Raw genomic sequence first — 8,115 nt, 5'->3', positions numbered from 1 at the left:
GATGCATAAGCGGAAAAATTTTGCTAAAACAGGAGCCAACACTGAGGAGCAATTTTTAAGTACTATTGAAGGAATTTCATCTGGACCAGTGGATTTGTCTGCTGATAGATTCTGTAATACGGCTTGTACGTGTCTGGTGTGAATCATGAAAGTGGGTATTTGAGGGGAATCAAAATCAAGTACAGGAATATTATGATTATCTGACTTTAGGGTTGAATTTGTTGAAAAAATGTCAACAAGAAGGATGGCTTTTCCGCGTGGGTCACTTACTAAATTTCCATTGGGGGACTGTAGCGGTGGAATGGAAGAGGTGGTAGTGAAGTTAGTTTTGAATGAATTAAAGGTTGACCAGAATATTTTGTTATCATTTGAATTGTTTAGTAGTTTGTTGGCTTGTCCATGTAGAAAGTTTGATTTAGAAAAATTTATAACAGTTTTGGCATGGTTTCTGATATTTTTATAATAGTTAAAGGCTTCTTTGGTTTTGGTCCTTGCATAAGTGATATACACTATTGTTTTATGTTCTGTTACTCTAGCACAATTGTAATCTATATCTATATCAATGCTTATTACATTCAGTACTGTACAGTTTCAAATGAATGTGAGGAAGGCAGGATAATTTACTTGAACCTTGACCCTGCTTTATTGAAACCACCTTTATATAAGCCATCACAGTATAATAATGACAGCATTTTAGCCAGCTGTTATCCCATTCACATGTATGTGTGCCTATATGACTTGAACATAACTCTTTCATCCATATCCATGTCTTCCGTACTATACAATGTCAAAGGAATGCGAGGAATGCAGGAAATCTCAAACTTAACCCCGCTAAAGTGACAACCCCGATACAACACCAACAATATTTAAACATTAGGCTTCCTCGACCTCATCCGACCACAGATTGTTAGTCATATTCTATAATCACATCTCTTGAATATGGAAACAGATTTATTAGACAAAGGAAATAGGTGCAATGCACCCTTCACACTTGATTTCCAGCAGCCCCACCTTCGTCCCTTTATCCCTTACAAGCTCAGTTATACCAATGCCCCTACATAAAGGCGTCCCTCGTCAACACCTTCATTTACCTTAAAGAGACCATTCAACTCAAGAAGTTGGATATAGCTCTCACTAACTTGTTTAGCATGAAATTCTAAATTGACTGTAATCATCTGGCAGGTGTAAGACCAATATTTTAAGACCAACAAAATATGAGTATAGGCAGGGTATTTGGGAAGGTGGGCATAAAGTTGGGAAATATTATATGAAGTAATTCTAAGTAAAACATGAGTAACATTACGCTTTTGCAGCTTTCCACCTGACAAAGCACATATGTCCCGACCTCCCTGCACACCTAATCAAGTACATAACGGCCCTCCCCTACCCCCAATCTTTTCTTTTAAAGGTGGGTGTAGGAAGACCTCCTTGAGAACAAGTAACATGGGCCCATCAAATTCCTTGTGCAGGTCGCATTGAAATCTGTCAGAAAATTATTTTTTTTACTTTTTCATTATTTAAATAAAAATACCTATGACACACCATTCTGCCAATCAAAAGGCACCAGTTCACTACAAGTCACACAACTGTGTGAAATTTCATAACTATAGTGAATACCTTCTAAGTTCTGGCCCAGAAACGAAATCTTGACCTCCGGCCAACCACCCTGCCACCTAACACTTGTTGATCCGAATGATAACAACACCTTCCTCTGACTCTGTCAGGTGGAGGGAAAAAAATATTGATCTACATAGCTTCAATTTTCAACAATTATCAAGCTACATTTACTGAAAACCTTTACCAGCCTATGGTTACCGAAAACCTTATGAGGAAGACCTAATGGGAAGTCAATTTCCCCAATTGTTTCATCTATTCACAAGCGAAGGTGTGATGTTACCGAATCATTCACACTGAACTCACTCCAATGTTGCCAATAGGATTGAATGAATGAGTGGTGCCGAAGAAAAAAAAATAAGCAGCCAAGTTGGGGTAGTGTTTGGTGGGGTTAGTAGGTGGATGAGTGGGTAGGTAGATATGTGACTCCCCAGATAACAAGGCAGGAGATGGACTTATACTGCTAGTAATCATATAATATGTCTCTCTTGGATTTTAACATATCGTTTAGAAGATGATGGACAAATATTTAAATATATATGGTACACTTGGGTCATTTTACAAAATCCAGCAAAAATTTCAAAACAATTTCTTCACTTGGAAGTGAAAGTGCATCTATGCACTTAACCCGCGGCATCCCGTCGACGTTCTTTAACGTCCTCACGTTTTGTCAGTGCCAATCCCGTCGACGTACTTTAACGCCCGCAATTGCAAAGTCCATAATTTGCACAATTTTCAAAATTCGCGCGAGATTTTCGATTCACCCACCTACCCAAGCCTCCCCTACCTGCCACCAGGCGGGGAGCCTCCCAGACCCAGTGTGACCCGCGCGCACCCTTGTTTTGGTCACTCACCTGTTAGCAGTGACCCAGGCCAGACCATGGCGCGTAAAGGTCTCTCTGAGGACGAAATACAATCTGCCCTGGATGCCTTCACTGGAGATAGTGATTCTCCACTTGATGACGATGTGGAGGATCGTGATTATGTGCAGCCTGAGGAGGAAATAACCAGCAGTGATGAGGAGGTCCCTTCGCCGAGGAAAAAGCGGTATGATACGTATCGTAAGGTGAGGGAAGGCCAGTCTGGACCCCAAACACATGCATGGACCTCTCTCCATCCCCTAGAGAGAGATTCTGATGAGGACGAGGACGAGGACGAGGACGGCGGCTTAGGACGTGTTGTTGCCTCGTGGTTGGGGAAGGAGAATATTTCACCTTGAGGATCAGAAGGTGCGGCGAGAAGGCAAATCAGGTATGGTCCTTCTGTATTGTCTGGGGAAGGCGAAAGTGGTGTGGCAGGAGTGAGCGGTGAAAGGGAAAGTGGTGTGGCGGGAGTGAGCGGTGAAAGGGAAAGTGGTGTGAGAGAGGCAGCACAAGCACGTGGTGTACGTGGGCATAGGGGAGATGAGGTGGAGCCGCTCCCCAGCACGTCTTTCACCCCACAATATTCTCTCACTTCCTCCCCACAGCCCCAGGATGTGGGGAAAGGAAGGAAAGGGAAGGGAAAGGGTAAAGGAAAAGGGAGAGGGAAGAGAAGTGCGAGTGATGAAGGGCGCCGCTCTCCACCTCCCCAACCTCCCCCACCACCCTCCCCTCCCCACCCTGATGAAGGCGACGATGGGGACGAGGCTGGAGACGGTAGTGTGTCGTGGAACTGGGAAGATGGGAGTAATTTTACGCCCATCATTCACCCTTTCACTGAGGAGTGGCAGTCTGGTTGAACGGCTCGAGGTGTGCATGCAGACTCCACTAGGGTGGATTTCTTCCACCTGTTCTTTGGGGGGGCGTTTGTGGGCCGCATAGTGGAGCAGACGAACCTCTTTTCAAGAAGCCAGTGCCGTGAAAGTGAACGTCTGGGTACAACCAGCAGGCACTCCCACCAATATGACTATCCTGCAACCCTTTCTGAGATGTTCTTATTTTTTGCCCTGGGTCTCTTGATGGGTGTTGTAAGGAAAAATCGAATACCGGCATACTGGACCACTGACCCAATGACCAGCATACCTTTCTTTGGAAAGGTAATGGGTCATAATAGATTTCAGTAGATTCTCGGCCGCCTCCACTTTTTTAATGCAGATGATCCAGCTAATGCAAATAACACTGATAAAATGAGGAATATTAGGCTTGTTTTTGACCACCTACGGGAAATGTTCCACCCCTCATTTTATCCTTACAGAGACCTCGTCATAGACGAGAGTCTTGTGTTGTGGAGAGGCAATATTTCCTTTTGCCAGTACATACCCAGCAAGAGACACCGTTTCGGGTTCAAGATCTTTGTTATGTGTGACTGTACGACTGGATATGTGCAAGACATAGTCTTGTATACGGGCGCACAGACAGACATAACAGAAGATCGTAGTATTGGACTCTCAGGGGCCGTGGTGAAGACAATGATAGAGGAGTACCTTCATTGTGATAATGTGTTGTACATGGACAACTGGTACACTACCCCTCTTCTCGCTCAGTTCCTCCACCAACACGACACTGGAGTCTGTGGTACAGTAAAGAGAAACCGTCGCCATATGGTCAAGATATGGAGGAAACTGGACAAGAACGAGGTGGTTTTCTTCCAGGCAAAAAACATCCTTGCCACCCTGTGGAACCACAACAGGGATGTTTGCCTCCTGTTGACTGTACACAACTCCCTGATGCACCGCACAGACTCCGTTGATCACCGTAGCGAGAGGAGGTGCCACGTCTGGAAACCTGAGTCCGTACTTGACTATAATCTCAACATGAGGCAAGTGGATCAGTCAGACTTCATGATTTCCAGTGTGGACTGTCCCAGGACCACGATGAAGTGGTACAAAAAGCTCTTTTTCCACTTGCTCGACATCACGGTCCTCAACGCACACTACCTCGACGCCATGACAACGGGAATCTCTGAGACCTTTGAGGGGTTTGTGAGGGAGCTGTCACGTGAAATTATCGCCAGGTACGCACAGGACAGGCCCACACACCGCACACGCACCCCCATGGTTGCCCAGACTCCCCTACGTCTCATAGGACGCCACTACCCAAGCACAATCCCTTTCCAACCAAACCGTCGTAAACCCCAGCGCCGCTGCCATGTATGCAAGCACTCGACAGTAAGACCAGCCACTCAGAGAAAAGACACAAGGTACGAGTGTGCAGAGTGCAATGTTGCATTGTGCCTTCAGCCCTGTTTCAGAGTATCATAACTTCCTACACTACTGAAACTGTGTGGGATGGCGATATGACGCTCAGTATAATGGTAAGGCCAGTCAGTATGTGATAAGATTTATATAAAGTTGAAACGTGGGTAATGTTTGTGGTAAAATATTATATAAGTTGAGAAATAGTGTAAGTTGAAAGAAGTGATATCACAACTACACCCACTGTGTAAATCTGCGAAAATATGACGCTCAGTATAACAGTCTGGTCTGTAAATATGTGATAGCAATGATATAAAGTGGAAACGGGTGTAATGTTAGCAGGAAATTAATGTATAAGTTGAAAAATAGTGTAAGTTGCAACAATTGATATCACGAGTACACCCACTGTGTAAATCTGCGAAAATATTATGCTCAGTAGAACAGTCGGGTCTGTAAATATGTGATAGCAATGATATAAAGTGGAAAAGGGTGTAATGTTAGTGGGAAAGTAATTTATAAGTTGAATACTAGTGTAAGCTGAAACAAATGATATCGCGATTACACTCACTGTGTAAATATGCGATAATATGACGCTCAGTAGAATAGTAAGGTCTCCAATTATGTGATAGCAATGATATAAAGTGGAAACATGTGTAATGTTAGTGAAGAAGTATCATATAAGTAGAAAAATAGGTTGTAAGTTGAAATAATAGTCATAGCGACTTCACCCGCTGTGTTCTTATGCGCTATTATTATGCTAAATATTATCGTAAGGCCTGAAACTATCTCAAAACAGTTCTCTAAAGTGGTAAAGTGTATAATGTTATTAGAAAAGTATTATGTAGGTTGAAAAAACACAATGCGAGTTGAAACAACAGTCACAGTGAGTTCACTCACTACATAAATAAGCGCTAACATTACGCTAAATGTTATTGAAAGGCCTGTGAATACGTAAAAACAGTTCTATAAAATGTAAAATGGTATAATGTTATTGGAGATGTTTTATGTAAGTAGAAAAAATGATATGTATGATGAATCAGCAATGTTAGCAATTCATCAGTGAACAGTTTGGACGATTTTGCTCAGTTCGCCCGATGGAACAATGCTTATTTCACCTCTATTTTTGTATAAAATCCAATTTACTCTTGTATCACATGTTTTTTTGTTTGTAATAAATACATATCTACCTACTTTTATTGGTTTCCCAGACTTATAATACCATAGAAAACGTGAGAGCCACAGACCACCTCCACAGAACACGGTACCAGGTGTAACGAAGGTATACCTGTTTAGGCCACTTATGGACCCCGGTGAACACTTGGTGATTGACCATTGTTTCTGACCAAAAGCGGAAGTTTGAGCCAAAAAAATTTTGGTCCAAAAATGGTCGGGATTGGAGGGTACCAGTGGTGAAAAAGTGGTCGGGACAGGGCGGGTTAATAATTAACCTAATGGGGTAAATGTGTGTGTGTGTGTGTGTGTGTGTATGTGTATGTGTGTGTGTTCTTACCTAATTGTTCTTACCGAATTGTATCTTTACAGGAATGAGTCAAGCTCGTACTGTCCCGTGTCTTAAACCATATTTATCATACATATCCTTAAATTTGTGAATTGTTTTGGCACACACTATTTCATTCGGTAGTGCATTCCACTGATCAATTGCTGTGTTTGGGAAACTGAATTTCCCTTACGTCTTTATCACCTCTCTTCTTATGCAGTTTTTTTCAGTGTCCTCATGGTGATGCTTCCCCATAGGTTAAGTACATATATCCTTCTCTTGTGTATAGGTGATTCCCTCGTCAGTAATGGACTGTATTATATCTTTTACTTTGGTTTTGCTTCTGATGTAGCTGTAAAATAGCTTCGGTTGATCACTCGTTTTATTTATGATATCCTCCTCAAACTGTTTTTGGGCTTCCCTCCTTATTCTTGTATAATCGTTTCTTGCCTGTTTGTAATTATTAAATGTCCTTTCACTATTGTGTCTTCTGTATCTATTCCACAACAAATATCTTCTTTCTTTTGATTTTTTACATTCTTTATTGAACCATTTCTTTATTTTCTTTTCTGTTTCTTTGTGCTGTGGGATGTGCTTCTGGACTCCTATTTCATATAATTCACAGAATTTTTTATATACAGCATTTAAATCTTGTCCTTTAAGCTCATTTTCCCAATCAAATTCTAAGAAATACTTCTTTAGGTCATGATAATTTCCCTTTTTATAGTTTAGGCTCTTTTTGTAACTTTCATTGCCGTTAACTATGTCATATGCTATACTGAAGTTGCAATTTAGTACTGCATGGTCGCTTTTGCCGAGTGAAGGGTGGTATATTAAACTGTCAATATCATTTTCTTGCCTAGTAAATATGAGATCCAGCATTGAGGGTACATCGAGTCCTCTTTTTCTGGTGGTTTCCCTCACAAGTTGCATTAGGAAAAACTCTTGCACGAGGTCCAGGATCTTTTGGTCCCAACAGCTTTCTTGGCTTATTATATCTAGAGTATTCCAATTTATATTTGTATTAAAATCTCCAGTTAATTTAATTCTTTCCGATTTCTCTTCCATTTTATGTAGTAATGCTCTTAAATTATGAATTGTACTCTCTGCCAGGTCCTCATATTCGTCTCTTTCCCATGTGTTTGATCTGGGTGGCATGTACAAATTCGCTACAGTTACTTTCCCTTCAGATGTATTGATCTCTATTGCAATCAGTTCTACTTGTGAGGGTATATCTAGTTCTATTTCTTTGACTTTTAGATTTTTCTTAATTAATATTATAATTCCTCCTCCTTTTTTTAAGTTCCTATCTCTTCTCCATATATTATATTCCTCTATGTTTAGTATGTCATTTGATATCCTTGGTGTTAATTTTGTTTCAGTTAGGCATATTATATGTGGTTCATTTTCTCTGACATAATTCATTCATTCATTCATTGCCAGACGCCATGTATCCCAAACGGGGTGGCCAAGGGCTTAGAGTTAATTGTTTTACAGGGAGGGGCACTAATCCTCCACCAACCCCACACACGTAGGGAGAACGTTATGCCAACAGCATCTGGTGTTCCCAGGTGGTCACCCATCCAAGTACTAACCAGACCCAACGTTGCTTAACTTCGCTGATCGGATGGGAAGCGGTGTACTCAACGTGGTTTAATCATTCATCTTTAATAATTTAGTTACCATTCCATCCACATTTGAGTACATCAACTTAATCATCTTGTTTATATACTTGTCATGACATGGTTCTACTACCTTCCTCCTTTTTATTCCCTCCTGTTTATGTACCACTTTCGTACCTGCAATCCTATTACTTTGTAAAAAAAAAAAAAAAATGTATTCTTCTCCTCTCCTGATCTTCCCTCATTTTTTGTTTTTGCTTCCTCCC

General features: G+C 41.3%; 1 non-coding gene across 1 annotated transcript; it reads right to left on the bottom strand.

Moving 5' to 3' along the window:
• Nucleotides 1-7,773: 7,773 nt before the first annotated feature.
• On the bottom strand, nucleotides 7,774-7,892 carry LOC145395990 (5S ribosomal RNA). Its single transcript, XR_013896717.1, has one exon. It is a non-coding gene; the product is annotated as a 5S ribosomal RNA (ribosomal RNA).
• Between the last annotated feature and the right edge of the window lie 223 nt (nucleotides 7,893-8,115).

This window comes from Coenobita brevimanus, chromosome 33, assembly GCF_032717465.1.
Source record: "Coenobita brevimanus isolate Jiangsu-jjx chromosome 33, ASM3271746v2, whole genome shotgun sequence".
Classification (NCBI taxonomy): domain Eukaryota; kingdom Metazoa; phylum Arthropoda; class Malacostraca; order Decapoda; family Coenobitidae; genus Coenobita; species Coenobita brevimanus.
This window is presented reverse-complemented; position numbering and strand designations above follow the sequence as displayed.